A 9,457-nucleotide genomic window follows, 5' to 3' on the forward strand; every position below is an offset into this window, starting at 1 on the left:
GACTTGCCAGTTTTTATACTTGATGCCCTGTCCAATGAAGGCAAGCAATCCGTCTGCTTTCTTGAGTAACTTGTCCATTTGTGCTGCCAACTTCAAAGATCTGTGCACATGCACACACAGCTCTCTCTGACTTTCTATATTCCTCGGAGTTTTGACATTTACAGTATATTTCCCTTCATAATATTATAATATTCTCTTTAACCAGTAATGCTACTCCCCCACCCCTTTAACATCCCTCTCTATCTTTCCTGAAGCATCTGTATCCTCCAACATTCAGCTGCCAATCCGGCCCTTCATTTAAACATGTCTCTGTGATAGCCACAACATCGTAATTCCAAGTACTAATAAGTGCTCAAAGTTCATCTGCCTCCCCGCTATACTTCTGGCATTGAAACAAATACTCTTCAGACCACTGTGTTTGAGCAGACAGGGTGATGTGGTTCTCTTATTTTTGTTCTCCAATTCCCCTTCAGTTATTACACCTTCTGCGCACTGGTTCCCACCCCCATACTAGTTTAAATCCTCCCGAATGGCTCGAGCAAACCTCCCAGCCAGGATATTGGTGCCACTCCAGTTTAGATGCAACACTTCCTTCTTGTACAGGTTACACCTGTCCCGGAAGATATCCCTGTGGCTGTTCACCCTCCCCCTTCAGGATGTCCTGTGTTCGTTCAGAGACATCCTGGACCCTGGCACCAGGTAGGCAACGTCCCATCCTGGAGTCTCTTTCCTGTCCACAGAAACGCCTATTTGTGCCCCTTCCTATCGAGTCCCCTATAACAGTTGCTCTCCTGCACTTTGCCCTCCCCTGCTAAGCAACAGAGCCAGTTGTGGTGCCACTGTCAGGCTGCTGTTGTTGGTTTCCCCACTTGGCTATCCCTTCAAACAGTATCCAAAACGGTATACCTGTTAGAGAGGGGGACAGCCATAGGGGATTCCTGCACTGCCTGCCTGCCCTTCCTAGCAGTCACCCATCTGTCTGATCCAGTGAACACTGTGGAAATAACTGGAACCAGTTACGCAGCCTGACATCACACCATTCACAGCACAGAGACACCATGCATGTGTCCTGTGTGGACGAGGCTTCAACTGCTCATCCAACCTGGAGAGACACAGGACACAGGCATCATGGAGAACGTGTGGAAATATGAGGACTGTGCGAAACAGTTCAAATGTTCATCTTAGGCACCAATATCCTGAGAGTAGGGCTGATCAGGGATAGTGGACGGAACTCATTCCACGAGTGTGAGGAGATGGGCGAGGCCCTAAATGAATATGTTGCTTCAGTATTCACGAGAGAGAGGGACCTTGTTGCTCATGAAAGCAGTGTGAACCAGGTTGATAGACTCAAACAGGTTGACATTAAGGAGGATGTGCTGGAAATTTTGAAAAGCATCAAGATAGATAAGTCCCCTGGGCCTGACGGGATATACCCAAGGTTACTACAGGAAGTGAGGGAGGAGATTGCTGCGCCGTTGGCGATGATCGTTGTGTCCTCGCTCTCCACTGGAGTAGTACCAGATGTTTGGAGGGAGGCAAATATTGTTTCCTTGTTCAAGAAAGGGAATAGGGAAATCCCTGGGAATTACAGACCCATCAGTCTTACGTCTGTGGTGAGCAAATTATTGGAAAGGATTGTGATAGATAGGATTTATGATTACTTAGAAAACCATAGTTTGATTAAAGATAGTCAGTCATGCCTCACAAGCCTCATTGAATTCTTTGAGGATGTGACGAGACACATTGATGAAGGTTGGGCAGTGGATGTGGTGTATATGGATTTCAGTAAGACATTTGATAAGATTCCCCACGGTAGGCTCATTCAGAAAGTTAGGTGGCATGGGATACAGGGAAATATGGCTATCTGGATACAGGATTGGCTGGCCAATAGAATACAGCGGGTAGTGGATGGAAAGTATTCTGCCTGGTGGTCGATGACCAGTGGTGTCTTGCAGGGGTCTGTTCTTGGACCTCTGCCCTTTGTTGTTTTTAATAAATGACTTGGATGAGGAAGTGGAAGGCGGGTTAGTACGTTTGCCGATGACACAAAGGTTGGGGGAGTTGTAGATAGTGTTGGGGGCTGATGCAGGTTACAACAGGACATTGACAGGATGCAGAGCTGGGCTGAGAAGTGGCAGATGGAGTTCAAACTAGATAAATGTGAAATGATTCATTTTGGAAGGTCGAATTGGAATGCAGAATACAGGGTTAAAAGGCAGGATTCTTGGAAGTGTGGAGGAACAGAGGGATCTTGGGGTCCACATACACAGATCCCTCAAAGTTGCCACCCAGGTTGATAGGGTTGTTAAGAAGGCATATAGTGTGTTGGCTTTCATTAACAGGGGGAATTGAGTTTAAGAGCCGCGATGTTTTGCTGCAGCTTTATTAAACCCTTGTTAGACACACTTGGAATATTGTGTCCAGTTCTGGTTGCCTCATTATAGGAAGGATGTGGATACTTTGGAGAGGGTAGAGAGGAGATTTACCAGGATGCTGCCTGAACTGGAGGGCATGTCTTATGAAGAAAGGTTGAGGGAGCGAGGGCTTTTCTCACTGGAGTGAAGAAGGAAGAGAGGTGACTTGAGAGAGGTATACAAGGTGATGTGAGGCATGCATAGAGTGGATAGCCAGAGACCTTTCCCCAGGGCGGAAATGGCTATCAAGTGGTGACATAATTTTAAGGTGATTGGAGGAAGGTATGGGGTGATGTCAGAGGTAGGTTCTTTACACCGAGAGTTGTGGTTGCGTGGAATGCACTGCCAGCAGAGGTGGTGGAGTCAGAGTCATTCGGGACTTTGGGCATATGGACATCAGTAAATTAAAGGGGTGTAGGTCAGGTTGATCTTAGATTAGGAGAAATGGTCGGCACAATATCGTGGATGAAGTGCCTGTCCTGTGCCGTACCGTTCTATGTTCTAAACTCTTCCCAGTCATTATGGTCAATGCATATTATATAAGTGGGGAGTGAACAGGAGTGGACTAAATTCAGAGACAGGCAAAGCACCACTCACTTATTAGCCTTGACCAGAACACCAGGGGTGGTATTCTCCCCTACCCGGCAAGGCAGGGGGTCCCGGCGTACCGGAGTGGCCCCAACCACTCCGGCGTCGGGCCTCCCCAAAAGGAGCGGAATTCTCCACATCTTTAGGGGCTCAGCCCGTACCGGAGTGGCTCCTGCTCCGCCGGCAGGCACGAGCGGCCTTTGGCTCCCCGCCGGCCGCCGCGAACGGCCTTCCGCTCTGACAGCCGGAGTGAACGGTTGGCCAAAAGGCCTTCGCCGGCCGGCATCAGGCCGCGCGTGCGCCGGAGCATCAGCGACTGCTGATGTCATCCTGGCGCATGTGAGGTAGGGGGGTCTCTTCCGCCTCCACCATGGTGGAGGCTGTGGCGGCGGCGGAAGAAAAAGAGTTCCCCCACAGCACTGGCCCGCCCGCCGATCGGTGCGCCCTGATCGCGGGCGAGGCCACCATGGGGGTACCCCCTGGGGTTCGACCGCCCCGTGTCCACCTCCCCAGGCCCCCATGCCCGCTTGCACCACCTGCTACCGCCAGTATCAGAGGTGGTTCAAACCACGTCAGCGGGAGAGGCCTGTCAGCGGCGGGACTTTGGCCCATCGCTGGCTGGAGAATTGCCGTGGGGGGCCCGCCAACTGGTGCGGTGTGATTCCCGGCCCCCCCCCCCCCCTGATTCCCAGGTGGCGGAGAATTCCGCCCCAGCTATTTCAGCATTGTTTCTCCAGAGTTATTAAAGCTCTCGAAGGAAGGAAGCACAGGTTCAGGTGCTGATGGAGATCCGGTGCATCCTCAGTCACCAATAGTAATTATATATAAAATCGATGTCTTGAAATATGTGAAGGTATGATCGATAAGTTTGCAGATGGAAAATTGTTGGTGTGGTAACTAGCGAGGAGAAAAGCCTTAAATTACACGATGATACAGATGGGTGGGTCATATGGGCAGAACAGTGGCAAATGGAATTTAACCAGGAAATGTGGCAGCTCTTGTACAGGGTCAGTATAGACATGGTGTGCCGAGTGACATCTGTGCTGGATCATTCTAGAAAACATTGAACATTCAGTATCACGAGCAAGAGGGAAGAAGATGGAGGAATTACTGATTCTGGGATTGAACCCAGTAAGAGTTTGCATCTTCTGGGGAGGAGAGAGGAAGGACCCATTGGGGGATAAAACCTTAGGTTCTGCATTGTTCCACAGGAGAGCAGCATTTAATCATTTTGAAAAATAGTGAATAGCAGATTACCCATTGACAATAATTTGTTTGATTATTTTTATCAATTGGTAACCAAGTTATTTTTTATTTACAGTTTGGGGTGTCAATGGTGCGGCTATTACCCAACATTCACTGCGGCTGTGAATGTGCCCTAATCACTCCACAGGACCCAGTGCGCAGTCGCAGTGCTGGGTGAATCGAGCATGCGCAGTGCCACTGTGCTTGGAGTTCTGCGAGTGCGGGAGCGGCTGTTTGGGGCGGTGAGGCGGAGGGAGGAATGCAGACGGGAGCCGGGAGTCGGGGTGGGGAGGGAGTGAAGGTTTCATAAACACCCCCTGTTGGTCACAAGGCCGGAATAAGTCCCGTGTTGGCAGCTGCGGAGCTTTTATCGGGTGCCAGGCCCAGTTCCACGGCCGCCATCTTTGATTAGCGGTGCTTCAGGATCCCGGTGAGACTCTGTTATTATTGGCCAGTCAGCCTGAGCCTGTGACCGTTCTTACCACCTGAAACCGTCACAATGCCCGCGTGATTGACGGCAGCTCTGGACCAATGGGAAGAGGAGGGGCGGGACTGGAGAATTGACCTAGAGCTGCTGGTCCTCCAACCAATCAGAGTGAATGAGGGGCGGTGCAGACTCACTGGGCCGATTGGCCTCCTTCAGCACTGAAGGGATTCTATGATTCTACATTGGATCCAATGATATGTTCACTCACACACTGTAGCCTGACTCTTATTAGAACACAGTGTTTGTTACTCTCAAAGTGAGTAAATCCTTTGCTGTTTATCCTCTGGGCCCCATCTCCACTATTATTGTCTGATTGTCCCACTGAGACTCTCACTGTTATTATTGGACAATCAGCGAGTCAGCCAGAGCCTGTGCCGCTCTCACCATCTGGAACCGTCACAATGCCCGGGTGATTGACGGCAGCTCCGGACCAATAGGAAGAGGAGGGGCAGGTCTAGAGGACCGAGTGAGGGCAGCTGGTCCTCCAACCAGTCGGAGTGAATGATGGGCGGGACCCGTCGTGATTGAAGCATGCGCAGTCTGGGTAATGACAATGTCGAAGGGCTTCTTCATAGAATCATAGAATTTACAGTGCTGAAGGAGGCCATTCGGCCCATCGAGTCTGCACCAGCCCTTAGAAAGAGAACCCAACTCAAGGCCACGCCTCCACCCTAAGCCCGTAACCCAGTAGCTTGGACACTAAGGGCAATTGATCATGACCAATCCACCTAAACTGCACATCTTTGGACTGTGGGAGGAAACCGGAGCACCCGGATGAAACCCACGGAGACCCGGGGAGGACGTACAGACAGTTACCCAAGCCGGGAATCGAACCTGGAGCTGTGAAGCAACTGTGCTGCGGTGCTGCCCTAACTTTTAATACTAAGAATCAAAGAAAAATTAACTATATTATATTGGAGAAAGAAGATCTCAATACAAACACAAAAATACAATTCAAATTCGAACTTTTCTTTTACCCCAGCAATATCCTGACAGAAACATAGGCCGGAATTCTCCATTCACACCGCTGCAGTGAATGAAGTTTTGGATGAGTGTCAAATTCTCCGTTCTGCATCAATTCCAAAATCGGTGAGAGGCGTTTAACAATATACAGGGAGCGAGAGATCGCGGGTGTGGGCGGAAACATTGTGTAAAGCTGTTGTAAGCTGCAAACCTCGGAAAAGAGATTCCGGGACCCAGTTTGTATCGAGCGGAGCTGTAGTTCATGTTCGGCTCGGGTTAACGGCCGCCACCTTTATTGGATGTGTATCAGGGCGCATGCACGTTTGTCATCTTTGTCGGGGCGATGTTTCAATGAGTGGGAGGAGCTTGTTCCCCATTGTTCAGAATGGAGACAACTTGTCCATCAAACTGGATTCGTCTTTGAGTCCCAATGTCTTATTGATGATGCAAAGCGGTGGCAGAGATGGAAAGAAAAGGAAGCCAATCCTGCTCTCCGGATTTCACTGTCTCATTGGACATCCTGCCCCATGTGTCCAAAGTTCTGCGGCCCTGTTCAGCCACATGAAGACCCAGGGTAGAAATTCACAACCCCGAGTAGATGTCACTGTCAAATCAAGGGACTGCTCTGACAACGAGGGTCAGTGTGCAGCGGGGGGCATGAGCAGTCATCCTGGACCCGGGAGCAGGAGGAGAGAATGTTGTGAATTTCTATCCTGGACTGACAGTGATTAATTTTGGAAACTCCTTTTACAGGGGATTAGTAGGGGAGGATTTACACACAGCAAACTCAAACCATGCGAAACGTTTATCTTTCCTGAATTACATTTCTGGACTGACAGTGATGCCTTTGTAAACTTCTTTCACAGGGGCTTAGAAAGGGATTCGCAGACAGGAAACTCACAACCAATCCTCACATCAAATTCGGGTTACCGGGACCTGGAGATTGTCGACCTTTGTGTGTAAGCATTGAGTTCCATATCGTTATCACTCACTGTATAAAATGTCTACCTCCTGTCTCCCCTGTAGATCTTGTTCACAATCTTAAATCTGTGTCCCTTTTCACAATTTACTGATGGGAACAGTTTATAAAAATCTTTTGCTGGGTTGCCGTTGTTGTTTCTGGTGCCTGGGTTGATGCCGGGTGGTCCGTCTGGTTTCATTCCTTTTTCATGTTTTTGTTGTGGTTGAATCAGCTTGGACCAGTCCATTTCGGATCCAGAACACAATTGAAGTCTCCTCCAAGAATCAATTGATCTGGATCCAGGTCTGGGATGGATTCCAACAATTTTTTTACAAATGTTTCTATGAGATCCCCTCATTGAAAAAAAAGATAGAGAAGCAGAATTAGGCCATTCAGCCCATCAGGTTTTGGAGTTTGCTCTGCCATTCGATCATGGCTGATATGTTTCTCATCCCCATTCGTCTTGTATTGTAGCTCTCTTGAAATGAATGCGAACATTGCATTTGTCTTTCTAGCTGCCAACTTTCCTTTATGTGTTTTGGGATGTGGGTGTCGCTGGCTGAGCCGGCATTTGTTGCCCACCCCTAATTGCCCTTGAACTGAGTGGCTTGCTGGGCCATTTCAGAGGGGGGCAGTTTGGGAGGATGTAAGGCTGAAGTGATGAAATGACAAAGGGGATAATGGTGCAAGATAAATCTGGGTGACAATGAGATAAGTAAATAAACTAATAGGACAAGAGAATAAAAGGCAGGTTCAGGTGAGGTATAAATGGCAACAGCAGAACCATTACCAGCACCAACTGTCTAAAAATATCGGAGTGATGATTATAATCTGAAATTACTGAAATGAATGTTGTGTCTGGAAGGTCAGGAATTGCCTGATCAAGGATGAGGTTCTGTTCCTCGAGTTTCCTTTGAGCTTTATTGGAGCAGTGCAGGAGGCTGAGGACAGAGTGGGAATGGGGCGGGGAATTAAAATGATCAGAAGCTCAGGATTATGCTTGCAGACTGAATGGTGATGTTCCACAGTCACCCAATCCAGATTTAATCTCCTCAGTGTAGGGAAGATCAAGTCGTGAGCAGTGCATACACAACAGTGGATAGCAAGAAGTACAAGTAAATCACTGTCACCTGGAAAGTGTGTTTGGAATCCTGGAATGTGGGAGGGAAGGCGATGAACTGGTGGTTGTTGCATCTGTTGTGTCTGCATGGAAATGTTTACAGTGATGTTCATAATAACACAAGTAATGGAAGCGGGTGGAGACCATATGGCTCATCGAGCCTCTGCATTTCTTGCTGGCTGTAACCTGCTCGTTCAGGCATCATTCTGGAATACTTTCCCAGTCCTTCCAGATCCATTTTATGACATGGAGACATTAGCTCCACAACCCTGTGAACGAAAATGTAGTCTGGCCGAGTGTCACCGAGCTGAAATCCAGTCTTTCTCTGACACATTATTCTTAATACCATAGCTGACAGGCTAAGAGTGAAAAAGTCAACTGTTTAGCAGTGAGGGGAAGAGGCAAGTTTGTAGATGTTCTACAGTGTTACAGACTCGTTGGATCTGCTTCTTCTGTCCCATCTTACATTCAGCTAATGGTAAAATGATTAAAATACTGCAACATACAGGCATTTGAGGACAACAGTGAGTTTGCTGCTCAGATTAAGTAAAGTCTCCACATCACAAAATGGACCTAGAAGGACTGGAGACGATGCGGGCAAATATATTTAAATTACGCCTGAACTGGCAAGTTACACCTGGCAAAAGGGATTGGACAGGGCATAAACTTTTCTCTGGAAAGGGGAATAAAGGATGGCCTGATCCTGTAAGATTATGAAAAGGTTTGATGTGATAGACAAGTGGAAGATGTTTCCACTGGATGAGAAGACATTTAAAGAGTCAACCACATTGCTGTGGTTTGGCCAGACCAGGTAAGGATGGCAGATTTCCTTCACTGAAGGACAGGAGTGAACTAGATGGGTCTTTACAACAACCAACAATGGTTTCATGGTCTTCAGTAAATTTTCAACACATTCAAATTTTACCTTCTACCTTGGTGAGATTCATACCTGGATTTCTGGAAAATCATAGGGACAGGAAAGAAGACTTTTGAACATTTCTCTTCAGCGGATATAAAAATATTGAAATTGGGATAAAGGATGTTTGGCTGACAGTCAAACACTGTCCTGTGAGGTAATGACACCTTTTGCTTCCCAATTGGCCGAGGAAGGCAGTGTGTCACAAGGATGGATGTGTTGACTGATTAATGGCTGGAGGATGGGGGCAGGTCATGTGATCAAACCTCCAGGAATACATTTAATCAAAGTTGGCGAGGAGAGAATGTTGTGAATTTCTATCCTAAACTGACAGTGAGGTTTCTGTAAATTTACAGGATACTGGAAGTGGAGGTTTAACAGACGGGAAACTCAAACCAAATGTCACATCGCGATCTGACAGAGTCACTCGATTCATCAGAACCTGAATATCAGCAGCATCTGGGTGTGGAAGGTAAAAGGTTTGTCTGTTCTGTCTGTGAGGGAAGATTTCAGGTCTCAGTGTGACTGGAAAAGTCCGAGATTCACAAACCCTGGTTAGACCAAACCTGGAGAACTGTGTTCAGTTCTGGACAACAAACCAGAGGAAGGATAGAATGGCCTCGGAGGGAGTATAACACAGCTTTACCTTAATGATATCTGAACTCTCCAGGGTTAAATTATAAAGCGAGATTAGACAGAAATGTCAGAGTCAGCTGTCAGCACGGTGGCGCAGTGAGTAGCACTGCTGCCTCACAGCGCCGAG

At 47.9% G+C, this 9,457-nt stretch overlaps 1 long non-coding RNA gene across 1 annotated transcript; it reads left to right on the top strand.

Moving 5' to 3' along the window:
- The first annotated feature begins 5,505 nt into the window (after positions 1–5,505).
- On the top strand, positions 5,506–9,108 carry LOC119959873. The gene is made up of 3 exons (XR_005459310.1): positions 5,506–5,823; positions 6,564–6,656; positions 9,051–9,108. It is a non-coding gene; the product is annotated as an uncharacterized LOC119959873 (long non-coding RNA).
- The last annotated feature ends 349 nt before the right edge of the window (positions 9,109–9,457 follow it).

Source organism: Scyliorhinus canicula, unplaced genomic scaffold (assembly GCF_902713615.1).
Source record: "Scyliorhinus canicula unplaced genomic scaffold, sScyCan1.1, whole genome shotgun sequence".
NCBI lineage: Eukaryota > Metazoa > Chordata > Chondrichthyes > Carcharhiniformes > Scyliorhinidae > Scyliorhinus > Scyliorhinus canicula.